Genomic DNA, 16179 nt, shown 5'->3' with positions numbered 1-16179 from the left:
CAAAATCTCTGTAGAGAATTAATGTTCTTTCTCTGAACTTTTTCCCCCATGGCCCTCATGCAATTTCAAAAAGTGGTTGGTAGCTCTTTCTTGTTTTGATTTAAAAGAAGTTAAAAAAATTTCTCTGTTAAACATGTCATTTGTTGTAGCTTTTTGAAAGTCCCTTTGTTGGGGTAAAGAAGTCCTATTCTATTCCCTTTTTCCTAGAGAACTTTTTACTTGTTTCTTTTAGAAAGGAAATGTTTTCTGAATTATATTAAAATTTTATTCTGACTCATTTGATATGACAGCATAATTTTTCTCCTTTAATTTCAAAGTAAAATAAAGGATATTAATATATTTTCTGAGTTTCATCTCTTCTTGCGTTCTGGAAATTAAACAAAACTTGATCATTTATTTTTTTACATTGCTTGATTTTGATTGCTAATATTTTATTCAAGAAAAATGTTAAGCTACATTTCTAAATAAGATTGGCCTTTTCTGCTTTCCTGGTTGGGTTTTGGTATTAAGGTTATTGGTCATCATAAAATTGGTGGGAGACGGGCATGCCCTCTTCTTTTGTACTCTCAAACATTTACTTGCAGATTGGGATACGACGCCACAGGAACATTCACTAGACCTGATACTTTTTCTTTGTTTTGGTACAAGGGAGAGTTTTAATTGCTCCTTAAATTTCATTAATGGATAAAGTTCTATTTAGGATTCATTTTTCTATTTAGTCTGTATCTTCTTTCCACAGTGTTGGCAGTAATTGAAACAGAGACAACTAAAACTAGGGCTTCTCTTGCACTGTTTTAATTTTCCAATCTTTGACCACTAAGATTTTGGAAGGAGTATACCTTTCAAAGTGAGTAAACCCTGATGTTCTTGAATAATTCAGGGCAGATGGAGAAGTAAAATGAAGGAGAGTTTTGGAACTTGTTAATTTTGGCACTTAGGAGATTGACATTTTTAGTAAGAATATGATTTTACTTGTACCCAAAGCTAGTGAATAGGGTTGTGCCAGTTACATCATACCTATCCTTATCTCTATCTCATTATCCATCATCCTTTTCTTTCTATCTCTATGGCTCTTTTTATCTATCTACATTCCTCTAGTATCCTACACATAATAGTTATTCTATCCATTATGCCTGGTGTGGTTGGCAGAATATTGGCCTCTGAAAGATCTCCGTGTTCTAATCCTCAGTACCTGTGAATGTGTTAGATTACATGGCAAAGTGGAACTACAGTTACAAATAGAATTATGTTTGTTAAACAACTGACTTTGACTTGGAGAGATTATCCTGTATTATCTGGGTGGGCCCAATGTAATCACTAGGGTCTTTAGAAATGGAAGAAGGATGCAGAAGAGAGAGAAACAGATAGATGGCAGCATGAGAAAGATTTGGCCCGACCTTGCTGGCTCTGAAAACAAGAATGAGGTCATGAGTCAAGGCCTCTAGAAGATGGAAAAGGCAAGGAAACAGATGCTAAAGCTGGCCTCCAGAAGGACCGCAGCCTTGCTGGTTTCTCACTAGCCCAGTGAGACCCATGTCAGGCTTCTGACCTCCAGAACTGTAGGAGAATCAGTTTTCGTTGCTTTAAACCACTACATTGGTGGTTATTATTTCAGCAGCCATAGGAAACTAACACACGCAGGAATGCATAGAAGTAGAGAAGACTACCAACACTTTTATTAACTGAGAAAGCTTTGTAAGTCTTTGCAAGTCCCTAAACTTCTCTTTCCTTATATTTAAATTAATAAAATCTAATTCGCCTATACATTTGGAAGCTATGAATATTTCATCAAAGGGAAGATTGGCATTGAAAAAATCAGATAAGTGATAGACTAATTGATGATTCCTAATTGATTGCTGATAAAAATTAAGAAAATTTCCTTGAAGGATGAATCCCAATCTGTGAGGATAAGGAGATTAGTTAAGAAGCAGACTATGTGTGAGAAACATAAAGAGAAACGGTCATCCTAGGAAAAGAGTTTTTTTTTAGCATGAAATTTTGAAGGTTTATATCTAGCAAAAGAAAAAGAATCTGTTTATTATTAGTAATACTAAGATCTTTCCCAGACTAAGTGAGGCCCTGTCATAATGCCTGAGCCAGATTGGCTGTGTTCTAGCCTGAACAGAAGCTCCTGGTGTTGTAGGGAGATGGGGATATGTGAGCGACTTTCAAAACGCTGTAAGGTAGACTTGCTGTGTCTTGGAAAATGTGCGACTGGGCAACAGCACTGGCAGAACAAAAGGGTAGGTTACGGTAATGCAGTTGGTGGCAATTTGATGGTAGGTTGTCTACCTTTGCCTAAAAAGGGCTTGAAAGGGAGTAGAATTAAAAACCAACAAAAACATTTAGACCAGACGTTTAGATTCCAGAGTGAAGAGGTTTTCCCAGGAGGTGGATTCATACATATGGAATTTTATCGAAGAGGCTTTCAAACCTTTGACAGTTTACATGGGACCCAGTAGGTTGCACGCACATACACACACACACATTAGGTACTTTGCTCAGGTGTAAGACACTCTAACACATTCTATTTTATTCTATTCTATTCTGTTTCAGTCTATTTCATTAAGATGCTGTTTCCGACACATTAGATTTATTTCATACCACACTGAGGCTGCACCCAACAGTTTGAGAATCACTGCACTAGAGATGCTTTTCCAGGGGGCATGGGGACGGGGAGGGTGTTTCGATGCCCAGCCTATGTGTGCTACATCTGCCTCCCTGCAGATGCCCAAATGACATGAGAGGGTCGGAGGGGGCTGAGAATCTGACTTCTGGAGAAGAATCATTATGCTGGGAGCCACTGGGCAGCGTGAAGAGTCAAGAATGTAAGGGAATCAGAACTAGAATCGAGGGACAGCAGAAGAGTGACGTGCCATACAGAAGAGATGGTGGGAGATATCATAAAGGCAGATAAGCAAGTGGAACGAGTGACACCATTATATCGTGCTGTTCAGGAGAGTTGACCCTGGAGTCAGACATGTTGTATTCCAATCTCAGCTTTGCTACTTCTAATTTTGTAACATTGCATGAGCATTTAACCTTTCCATGCTTCATCTTACAATCTATAAAATAGTATGTATGATTTATTGAGCTCTTAAATGCCAGGTACTATAAGAAGTGCTTTCAAATATGAACTCAACTACTATTTACACCATCTCAATGAGATAGGCACAGTTTTTATTCCTATCATACCTATGTATTAGAGTTGTTTTAAAGATGCTAAAGTCACATGAAATTGTTCTGGGCACATAATAAACATTAATTAAATCAAAATGATGAGATATAAAGGTTTTCTGAAACCCTAAAACAAGCAGCAGGCAAAGGAAATCCATCCAATCACTAAATATTATTCCACTTCCTACCTATGACATGGCAATTATATTAGTTTGCTCATCTATAAAGGGGGATAAAATAAGGTTGAAGAAAAGAGTAAGTGAGTTAATGGATATAAAACACATTGCTGGGAGATAATTCATGGCCTTCTGTATGTCCTATAGCAATTTTTGTTCTGGACTATCTTTTTTAGCATGTTTGTGGGGGAAATGGCTTTGGGAGATAGAGGTAATGTCTCCCACCAGGGCAGCAGCCAGGATTATTATCTTTTAAAGATAATATCTCCCTCTAGGACAAAAGTTGGACAGGTTTGCTAGCAACCCTCTTTAAAAGATTGGGGTTTCTTCAACTTGGGCTTCCTCAGCTGTGACATAAACCCACTGTGTGTGCAGCATCCCTGTGAGTTCCCCCTACATGTTGCCTGGTGGCTCCTGGGAAGGAAGGAGAAGAGGTGCAAACTTGAAGCTCACGTTGGCTGCTGTGCCACGATCAGTAACGTCCTTTGTCTGCGACTCTGAAGTCTATTCTTTTCTGCCAGCATCTACGAAACTGTGGTGGGCTAACTTGTTGGTTTGTAAGTAGGAAAAAAATCTCAGACCATTCACAGCTCTTGATACTTAGACTGTGCCTGGCCACATACTGAGTACTTAATAGATCCTACCTTGTTAGTACTATAGTATTTATCAATGTGGCATATAATTAGTTTATTTAAGCAACTATTTAATGCATATCTCCTGTGTGCTAGTCATGATGTGAGGTGCTAAGATTAAAAAGCTGCGTTTCACAGCTGGAGGGGAAGACGTGCACGTAGGTAATTATAACCTGTCTAGATACTATGATGGAAATATAAATAGGGCTCTAGAGCTGCATAGAGGAGGGAGCATCTATCTCTGCCTAAAACTGAGATGGAGAGGAGGTATCAGGGAAGTCGCTCAGGGTAAGTAATACCTCCCCTAAATTTTAACAGCTGCCAGTGAGCGTGGATTAGTCAGTCCCAATGGTAATGATCATTTGCTATTGTTTTATTCGTGTTTACTGTTACCATTGGTTGTAAGTTATTTGCTCCCTAAAGCATATGTTGAAGTTCTAACGCCTGGTACCTGCAAATATGAATTTATTTAGAAATAAGGTCTAATTAAGATGTAAGTTCAGGAGAGATTATACTGGAATAGAGTGGGCCCTTGGTCAAATACGACTGGTGTCCTTATGAGAAGAGAAGAGATTGACACACAGAGATAGACATACACACACATGCACACACAGAGGAGAACATGGAAAGACACAGATGCACAGAGGGGAGACAGCCATGTGATGACAGAGGCAAAGATTAGAGTTATACAGATGCAAACCAAGCGTTGTCAAGGATTGCTGGCAACCACCAGATGCTGGCAGAGAGAGAGCATGGCCTGTGACATCTTGATTTTTGACTTCTTGCCTCTAAAACTGAGGGAGAATAAATTTCTGTTGTTTTAAGCTACCCAGCTTATGGTACTGTGTTACAGAAGCCCTAGGAAACTGAGAAACCATTTTTATCATTATTGTCTTTAATATTATCTTTAGACAGGAATGAGGAAAGGATACTGCAGTCACAGAGGAAAGAAGTGTGAGAGAAAATAAGTTCAGGAAACTATAAATTGCTGGATTTCACTGTATGGCGAGGTAAGTGGCAGCTCATGAGGCTGGAAACTGGTGTTTTCTATTGATACTTGGATCCTGAGGGAGTGTAGTGAGTATGGCATTTGGATGCTGGCAGGCCTGTGTTCAAATTCGAGCTCCTCTACATACTGGATGTGCAATCTTGGGAAATCTAGCCACGGTCTCCAAACCTTGGTATTGTCATCTGTAGAACAGGAGAGCAACTGCTACCTGGAAGGGCCATTTGGAAAATTTAAGGAATGAGGATAAAGCACATAGCATGTGTTTGATAACTAGTCAGCGGTGCTATCAGATTTGTGTGTTAGGGAGATTTTCTGACAGCGGTGCTGCTGATGAAAGCTGGCTGGGGAGGGGTGTGGCTGGAGAGAAGGGACATCCCTGAGGCTGCTGTTGCCTCAGCCAGGGGAGAGGTGTTGGAGACCTGACCCATAGCAGTGGCACAGTGGGGAGATAAATGAGGAAATGGGTAAGAACTGTATCCCTATTAAAATTAATTGGGCATTATTGACCAATTGTACGGAAGCCGCGATGAGATAGCAGTTCTCTTCAAAGCAACTTCTCCCCATTCCTGCAAAGTGCAAAAAGGACACTGTATTTCAGGGTTTTTTGCTTTGTTTTTTTCTCCCAAATAAAGAGTGCCATTATCCCACTCTACTTAGAAGGCTAGATGTACTTATGGGCACATCCTTTAAGTGAGGCTGAAACTAGAATGTGTCTGGAGAAACTACCAGACTGAAGAGGAGGGGCAGTCATTTCACATGAAGAATGGCAGAAAAATTGAGGGTCTTATATCCTGGAAAAAAATAAAAATTATGTACTATCAAGTCAACATTAATTCAACTCAATATGAAAAGAAAAATCCCCAATAAATTGGATTACTCAAATGTATTGTGACCAGATACTAGAATTTGAACATAAGAAGAATTGTATTCAAATCACCTGCAAAGTCTAGTCACACCTTAGATTCCTTGATTTCAGTTTAACAGAACCATACAAAAAACGTTATCTTTTGCTCTTAGAAAAATCGCACACAATGCAAGGAACCCCCACCCAAGCCCTAAGCCTGAACACAGAGCAACACAGGAAAACCGCGCTTGGAGTGGTACGTTATTCCTACAACAAAGAAAAGTAACATTCTCTTGAAAAAGTATTTAATAGGGTTTAAGAAAATTTTATAGATTCACAAAGGCATAAAAAAATAAAATTTAGATACTGATAAATTGCATGCATTAGAATAGTTTTCCTTTAGAAGCTTGTATTTATATAAAATGTGAATCACTTTCTCTGTCTGCCTCACACATATTTATGTATTAAATATAGAATACAAAGATTTGAGACTTAGAATAACAAGGTTCATGTGAGTGCCCGTTTGACCACAAAATTCAACACCAGATGCTTCAAATGTAGGTAAGAAAAAAAATCTGAAATGACAGGAAGCCAAATTAATTTGTAACAACTAAACAATGAGTGTGAAGTTTACCAAGTGGAGATGACAGATTTCTGAGAACACTGAAAACAAAGTCCTCTCCTAGAGGACTCCGCTCATTCCAAGGCTTATTTGAAAACCTCCCGGGTGATGTAAACATCATTTCAATATGATAGATGGCACTGATTTTTCTTTGGAGTCAGGAATATTAATGGTCATTCTGTTTATTTTCATCTTCATGGTACATTTTTTATGAATACCATTGAGCATAATTTCTAGATCCATGTGTTTTCAGCTCCAACCATCCCAGCCTAGGGAATAGCCTTCGAATGTTGATGAACAAAAGCTGTGGACCCAAAGGTTGTTTTTCTGGTATCACCTGTGGATTTTTTTTTTTTCTTGCAATCTCAGATAGTTTTTATTGGTTAACCTTAGTGGTGGCAAAAGTTTGTCCTTTAAGTATGAATTTGATTTTTTAAACAACCTATGTCATTAGGACCCTTGTCTATTGAATAAGGTTAATGATTAAATTGCAAAATTAAATAAGATTTGATTATAAAGCAGAAAAACAACACTCCTCTCGTTATTCATGTGGCTGAGTCTAAAGATTTACCGTTCAAGATAAGAGTCAGCATTAAGGTAATTACTTTCCACATACAAATATTGATTGAGTCTACTAAGCCTATAAATAATGAAAATATTTTGAGAAATTGTGAAAAATTTTCTTCAGAAAAAATGTTTTTAAAAAATTAAAAGTTTGAGAAACCTACCATAATTTGTGTATGACAGTATTCACCTTTCTCTTCTAGAATTTTTTTTTCTCTTCTATACCTGATTATCACATTTGTGTGCACTAGGACTGCAGAATGTTAATTTCAAGGGTCAGTGATTGCTGTCTATTTGTCACCTGGGGTCAGCTGGCTCTGAACCCTTTCCTCACTGGTCTTTCCTGGGAACGTGATCCTCTGCTCTCATGCATTGTTGTGGCCCTCTGAGAGTCATGCCCTACTGTATTCACTGCCTCTCTCCAACATAATGAGTTTAAATTCTTATAGTAGTAAAGATTAGCTGCAATGCATTCCTTGAATATTTGCGCAAAGAAATAAGAAAACATAAGTGTTTTTTTATGAGTGAAGGGCCTTCCTCACAAGCAGCTGCTAGGATTCTCCAAGGAGGCACAGCTCTGGTCATTATTAACAATGTTAACAAGCATGGTTCTGCCTATTTCAGTTGGCTGATTTTACATATATGAAAGAGCTGACAAATGGTTATGGAGGCTGGGAGGAAAAAGGCAAATCCTACTGTTCTCCCTCGGCCTTGTCTTAGGAATGACATCTCTGCTTCAGGTCAGCAGTGCTAGGTGAAATGGCTCCACGTATTTCAATTTGCTCAGCCAGGGCAAGGAGAAATATCAAGATGGACGTCATTCCATACTGACAGGAAATAAATGGGCCACATTTAAATTTTCTAACTTTTGATTGAGAATTTAGCATTTTCATAAAACAAACATGTGCTAAGCTGGAGAATAGAAATAATTTGCTCGGCTGCTTTTTTATTGTATCATAAATCTATTCAATGGAAACTTACAACTTATTGTTTTTAATACACCACACTGTACTACTTTTATAAAGAGTTCCTGAAGAGCATTTCAAAATAACTGACTGGAGAATTGGAAAGGATTTTTTGCAAGAGCATACTTTAAATTCAGGATCCTCCAGGAAAATTTGCATTAAATCTGTCATTTCCAATATTTGATTTGTCTTTATAATTATTGTTGATAAGTGTGAAAATGATCCTTCTGTATAAAATCTTGGTGATGAACAAATTAACTATAAGTACAACATAATGGCAGTGTTATGAGGGTTAAGAGCTTGTTTTTGGAATCAGGTAGACTCAAGTTTCACGTAATTTTTATATTCACTGTGTCAATAAGGAAATTATCTGAACTTTATAGGCCTCATGTTTCTCATCCACATCCACAATATTAATACCCACTTCACAGTTTGTTTTCTGGATTGGGTGAAATGTTAGTGCAGTGCTGGGCATAGCATCTGGCACATAGTTCTCCGTAAATAAAAATGATTATTATTTTTCCATGTTATTCTCTAGCCAACTAGTTACTAATTATCCAACTAACTACTACTGATTTGTTATTTTTATGCCATTATACATTTTCTTTAAATAATTTCTTTTTCCTTTCCATATACTCTATTCCTAAATAGGTCCTTATCTTATTTTTTCTGAAATATAGAAAAAATATGTTTAGTTATATAAATATAGTTTAATTATATATTATGCATAATACATATATTTGTAGTTTAGTTATATATATACATAATGTTATCTTCTTTGTCTATGTATCAATAATGTATCAGCAATTGTAATCAACTTTGGCTGACTTGGGAATTTATTAAAATGATATTAAGTTGCTATTTCTTTTCTCTTGCTGAGGAAGATTTGCCCTGAGATAACATCTATTGCCAATCTTCCTCTTTTTTTTGCTTGAGGAAGATTAGCCCTCAGCTAACATCTGTGCCAGTCTTCCTCTATTTTATGTGTGAGTGACCATCACAGCATGGCTGACTAGTAGTGTAGGTCCACACCTGGGATCTGAATCCATGACCTTGTGCCACTGAAGCAGAGTGTGCAGACCTCAACCACAACGCCATGGGGCGAGCTTCCAGGTTGCTATCGTTTTGAATGAAGCATGAAGAATGACTGTAGATCTTCCTGGGAAAAAAGGAAGAATGATATGGCAACTATACAACCAGGGTCATAGGTAAAGATCATGACAGAACAGGCCAGGAAAGACTGATGATACCACCATCGAGTGCTCATTGTCATAGCTTTTACCTCTGGTGCTGCTGGCACAGAATAGTGACACCACATTTGCCAGTGTTGTCACAAATACTCATAGGGATTATGCGTTGGTGGTACCCCTCTTGAAAGAAATCTCTTCAAGTTATGTTTGAATCTCTAGCTTTTGTATCTTATGCATCTGATTGGATGAGCTGTTCAAGAGGCTGGAAGCGCAAGTTTCTAGGTGGGCTGTAGACTCTGCTTCCCATCACGGTCTGCAAGGTGGAACATTTTCTAAACGTAGCAAAAGGAGTTCACATGCTGCCAAAAATTGAGTTCATAGCCAAAAACTGACTTGTACTCACTACAAATAGTACATTTTAAAATGAACCTTAAAAAAAGTTTTAATGTACATTTAGAGTTGAAAGAAATTAACTACCATTGAGAGAGGAATATTTCACCTTCAATAATGCATCTCTACAACTTATTTCTTTAGCAGAAATTATTCAGAATCGGAATCCACTTACCAAATTAGGCATAAGAAAATATTGATTATGAATTAGGTATGGTAATATCACATATACTGTAAATATTAAATTGAAATCTTATTGAAATGATTAAAACAACCACTTCTGAGAAGTTTTCATAAAGGAGGTTGTGCTGGGTGAAATGTTCATATGGATAAAAATAAGAGCAAATTTTCTATCCTCTACTTATTCTGCAAGTTGCTTCAAGTTGGATGATGTCTACAAACAGAAGGGCAATACTATCGCTTAACAATTGTATAGTCCTTTATGCTTGTGAAGATTTTTGCATCCATTCTTTCTTCTGATCCACCAAGCGGCACAGAGAATAGTTGTGAGCATTTCCATTTCATAGATGGAGACAGGAAGCCCACAGATTCTTCTTTTAGCTTTCTTTCTTTTTTTTTTTTTTTTTTAAAGATTGGCCCTGAGCTAACATCTGTTGCCAATCTTTTTTTTCTTCTTCTTCTTCTCCCCAAAGCCCCCCAGTACCTAGTTGTATACTCCAGTTGTAGGTCCTTCTAGTTCTGCTATGTAGGACACTGCCTCAGCATGGCTTGATGAGCAGTGCTGGGTCTGGGTCCAGGATCCAAACTGGTGGAACCCCGGGCCACAGAAGTGGAGCGTGAGAACTTAACTACTTGGCTATGAGGCTGGCCCCCTCTTTTAGCTTTCTTAGAGTAAATTAATTTTCCTTTTGCTACTTTTACCTTTCGGATGATCTCAGACAAGAGTCTAATTAATCTGAAAAATTTTCTTAACATCACTCTATCGAGAGTGCTTAGAGAAAGCTATAGGATATGAAGCCTGTATAAGTTAATTTATATTTGCTGACATCTCAGTTAAGAAGATGTATGGATGGGAAGCAAAATGAAGCTATTTCTAAAATGAGTTTGGGTTTCATATATTTAAGCTGCCCCTGACATTTAGCATTGTCTTGGATCATTAGCTGTATGTACGTACGAGTTTATTTTTTATGGGTAGGGTTGAACTGGCTGGAGGGTGCTGTCTTCTCAGGTCTAGAAGGCTCCTGAGTGACCCTCAGGGGAGAGTAATGCAAATTTGATTGCTTTTCACTAAGCTATCTTTCCTGCAGTTGCTTTCACAATCAAGCCTGGCTTGTTTTTTTGCTGATAAACATTTTAGAAAGCATTGCTTCCCTGTGAATTTGTCTAATACATCTTTTAATATTTAGAAAATCTAAACAAAGCTAAATAGTTTGAAATAGAAAAGCCAGGGCATAGAAGTGGTAAGTTCCTAAAGTGAAGTCACCGTTCTAAAGGTCAAATGACTGGATTTTCCTTGTTTTCTTTTCTCTATACCTCTCAGGATGAAACCTGGATTAGTCAGAGAATGAGAAAGAACACTTATTCTTCAAATTCAATTAACAGTTATATATTTTTAGAATTCTTTATTGCACGACCTCCTCTTCAACTTGCAATCTATGTAACAATATAGTCAGATAAATGTGGCCAATCCAATCTTTTTCTGATGAGCTTGTGTGCGTGTGTGCGTGTGTGCGTGTGTGTGTGTGTAGTTTCTCAACAAGCCCTTTTATCTATCTTCTTTCCATCAGTTATTTGAATCCCAAAGTGATGAGAGCTCATAGATTTGTCCTATCTAGTTGTTTTGTGCTGCTCTCCTTTAGGAAATGGGTTTTCTTTTTAGTTACAGAATAAACTATGATGTTTACATATTGATCAAATGGAACAATTATAACTTTTATTGTGGGCTCCTCAAAGGTCTTCTTCTTAGAAGATAAATAATTTAAATCACCTTGGCTATTCTTTCAGAGCATTGACTTTTGTAGTCAGTGGAAAGCTGACTAGAGATTTATGTTACTATGCAGTGTCTGGGCCGTTTGTGGTTGTCAGCCTAAATTTATGACATCAGGTTTCCTATCATTTATTAGCAATGAAACTACGTTCCTCTTCCCCAGACTCTAAAATTTATTAAACTTCTAAAACTTTATCATTTCATCAGTTATCTTCTTTATTTTCAACTGCTTCTTTTTCTCATTCTGCCTCATTTGAAAACTTGTTCAAGAAGATTCTACTTTTTTTCTTGATCCTCATTCTTAAGTCTTTTTTCATTTTTCACCACACTTAATTGTTTTGTTTTATACATTTACCATTTAAATGTTAGTTTTGAAAAGGAAGTAACATTTTAATACACTTAGGAACTTTGTACTTCTCTCATGCCTTTTCCTTATGTCAACTTTCTTCAGTTTTAAGCGCTCATTTCTTATAGCTACCCATATTCCCTTATCCTATTTGGTTTGTAAAGTTATCATTTTGTTTGTCTTTGGTATTATATCCTCCAAAATCACCTCACTTTTAAATTTCTTTTTAATGTAATAAATTGGGAATGGCACATAGGGTTATACAGGAAGTGCCAGCTCTGATTAATGGTGCCTGCTATGAACAAGACGTTGAGAAATGTGGCACACGTGTCCTGGATGTCATTATCCTTCTCCCTGGCTTTGTTTATTATAAACAAATGAACAAATACAACAGCTAAACTGAGGGTTCTGTCTTCTGGAACGTAATCCTTGTTTCACTTCTATCCAGAGACACTGGGGTGATTGAGCAGAACAGAAGTTCTGCACAGCCTTTAAAGTCTAAGAAGTGGAAATCAGGAGTTTTCAAGAGTATAATTCTACTGCTCACTTTGTTCTTACATCACAGCGGTTGTCCCTGATAAGAGGCTGACAGACAGTATAAAGACTTGCTGGCTCTCAAAAAACCGATTCAGATATCTGAGTTTAATATACTTTATGAACTCTCTCATGTGACTGACCTCTGACTATTCTTCTAGAAAAGCAATGTCCTTGCAGGGAGTCCGGACTGATTACTAAAAATATGTGACATTTTATTATCTCCTTTTCCTATATCCCAACAATAAAGGAATGGTGGAAACTCATGGGACAGAGAAATGCAGGTGGCTATGGGTTTGGTCTTTAAACTTTGAATCAAAATGTCAAGGACTCATAATGTAAATAACTCAAAATATAAATGAGACTTTCAGGCTCAATGTGGTCATGTATCTAGCTACGTAAAAAAAGTCTAATCTGAACGTGAGCCAATGAAGCTAAGACACTGGTTCTAAATGTGGTTCAATGAAGAATTTCCTTTCATTGAACCATTTCATAGGATAAACAGATTAGCTCCAGGCTAGATTTTGATGTAGAGAGAGTAAATCTTATGATTCATAAGAAAAGTCCTGGCTCTATCTACAGGCAGTCCTGATATATACCTTTATGCAGAGACAGAAATGTCCTGCATTTGAAGTGGAATCACAATGAGTTTCTTAATTTTCATAATTAAATATGAACCATGATAACAGCATGGCTTGTATTTAAAATATATAGACTTTTTGTCAATAATAAAGAATAACTGAACTTCAGACATTATTCTCATATTAGTTAATAATCAGCTACTCTCAGTAACCTGGCTGCAATAGTTGAACATCACTCAAGAAACAATCTAAGACAGTAGCTTTCAAGCTGCACCGTATGGGCCGCCAGGTTTCTCCAGAGAGTTTTCAAGTTAACCTTAGGAAGCTTCCTGGGTAGATGAGGAACCATTTCTAACCTCTGCCATCTGCAGGTCTGCTCTGATATCTTTCAAGTAGTTAGCCTTTGCACATGCATTCATTTGGAGAACATATTTCTCAAACAAAAATGAGGTTTGTGGGGCCGGCCCATTGGTGCAGTAGTTAAGTTTGCATGTTCTGCTTTGTTGGCCTGGGGTTTGCTGATTCGGATCCCGGGTGCAGACCTATGCACTGCTTGTCAAGCCATGCTGTGGCAGGAGTCCCACATATAAAGTAGAAGAAGATGGGCAAGGACGTTAGCTCAGGGCCAGTCTTCCTCAGCAAAAAATAGGAGGTTTGGTGGCAGATGTTATCTCAGGGCTAATCTTCCTCAAAAAAAAAAAACAAAGAAAGAAAAAAAATGAAGTTTGCAAATCACCTTTCTATGGGGCATAGGAACCACCCTTTTCTATATTTTCTTTAAACTCAGTCCCTGAATCACATTGGATGAATATCTAACATAGGGACATCCCTTTAGCATAGATAGATAGATAGACAGATGATAGAGAAATGGATAGATAGATGTAGTATATATATATATTATAGATATAGTATATATCTATATCTATATATCTTCCCAAATCCCATCATTCCTGCCTCCAAGGTTGGGTCTTAATTATTGCTGACCAAAGTAATCCCATCTGCCTTGCCGCAGTTATTGAGTTAGGAATGGGTATATGACTTTTTCTATGGAATGAGATGAAAAGAGGGCTTTATGAGGATTTCTGGGAAGGCTAGTTGATAGCTCTTCTGGAGGGTGATGACAATTCAACTCTGGATGTCAAACAGAAAACATCTCAAGATGATTCCAATTGGCAGATGTCCTTGACTAGATTTAGAATGGAGCTAGCATGATGAATGATTGAATGGAAAGATGGAAAGAATTCATGAACTTGATTACAATGTTGCGCTCTGAATCAACCAACCCTAAAGCTTGACCTCCTCTGACTTCCATCTACATGAGCCAACATATGTTCTATTGTTTAAGACACTTTTTCCCCCTGCTACTTGCAGCTGAAATGATCCTGACTGACATATATATTCCAGAGAAAGGTGGTGGTTTGTATAAAAACACAGTGGTGAGAATAAGCTTGTAATATTCAGAAAACAGGAAGGATGCTACCAGAAAGTTATAAAGGATGAGTAAAGATGAAGTCAAGTGGTTGTGGGCAAGAAATATGAACAAGAAAGAGGTCATGGCTGCAAATGTTGGTGGTTTAAGGTACTGGAAGCCCAGTTTAATGGAATTAAAATGTTCAAAGAGTTGAGATTATGGGATAATGCTGGGATTTAGGGTTTAGAGAAATTTTGTTGCTCAGATGAAAAATTTCCAATAACTTTAGGATCCTGATAAGGATGCAAGTTAATGGTCACACTGGGGAATGGAGCAGTGATTCATATTGCCGAATGGTTTATAGAACGTGGAACATACGAATAGCTTCTCCTGGAAAGGGCTCCAGTGTGAAGATCATTCCAGGGGGAGATTTGTATTTCTGTTGAGGCCAAAGAATGGAGACAAAGAGAAGATTCTGTGAAAAGTTTGAGTTCAGAGGAGAGCTTAGTAAACACGGAATGTGGTTTCCAGAGGGCAGAGTAAAAAAGGTTTTCAGGAAAGATTGGACTTGGATAAGTCAGAGAAAAGGAGGGAAAAAGTCCCAAATATATATAGTGAAGAAAAGATTATAAGTGGGGGACACTAACAAGGATTAAAGGGATGTGAGACATAGAGAAAACAGCTGACTTTTATTATGTGGCACTGTCATTTCAGTGTAAACTGAGCTTTTGTGGGTCTTGGGCATGAAGAAACTAGCAATAGGTTTTCAAAGAGAAATTGATGAAGGTATTGTTATGGAAACCCAAAAGAATCCTGTGTCAACTCTGCAGTGTCTGAATTAGTTTCTAGAAACTGCTCCTAGTGCAGAAACAGCAGGAGCCTCAATAGGTGAAAGATAGCTTTGCTCCCAAGGGAATGATGATTTTGTTGTGCAAGGAAAATGGACTTCTTAGTTCCCAGGGAGAATCATCTGCCACTGCAGAGGATTTGAGACTTTGTCATCTCTCTGTGGAACATACAACATTCTTTTTAAGGGTAGACTATGTTCTTCTGAAATAGGTAAGATAACCAAGGAGGTAAAGTAAGCTTTTAAAATAACTATCAAGCCTTGAACAAAGTTTATTTTTCTTCCTTGGTTATCTTACATATATGTCCAGTGGAGGGAATCTCTTAGTATATGAAGAAATTTTCCTTCAAAGGAGTTTGTACATAAATATTCTTCCTTCTGTAAAAATGTTGTGTGTTTTAAAATTGCTTAAAGAATTTGCTTTCTTTCCTTTATTTTTTAACATTTTATTTTTTTCCTTTTTCTCCCCAAAGCCCCCTGGTACATAGTTGTATATTCTTAGTTGTGGGTCCTTCTAGTTGTGGCATGTGGGATGCTGCCACATTGTGCACTGTGTGCATGCTGCTCAGCATGGCTTGATGAGCGGTGCCATGTCCATGCCCAGGATTTGAACTGACAAAACACTGGGCCGCCTGCATCGGAGTGTGGGAACTTAACCACTCAGCCACAGGGCCAGCCCCTGCTTTATTTCTTTAAAAGATTCATAAAACTAAAGGGTTATAGGTAAAAAAAGACCCATGGGTTAAAATTGGTTTATTGAATGAAAAGATTAAATTTTTTTATAAACTCATAACTAAGAAAGACTATAAACTACTATAATCAAAAGATTCACTTTAATGGACTGGGCCCGTGGTGAAGTGGTTAAGTTCATGTGCTCCACTTTTGTGGCCTGGGGTTCATGGGTTCACATCCCAGGCGCAGACCTACACATTGCTCATCAAGC

Source organism: Equus quagga, chromosome 4 (assembly GCF_021613505.1).
Source record: "Equus quagga isolate Etosha38 chromosome 4, UCLA_HA_Equagga_1.0, whole genome shotgun sequence".
Lineage (NCBI taxonomy): Eukaryota > Metazoa > Chordata > Mammalia > Perissodactyla > Equidae > Equus > Equus quagga.
This window is presented reverse-complemented; position numbering follows the sequence as displayed.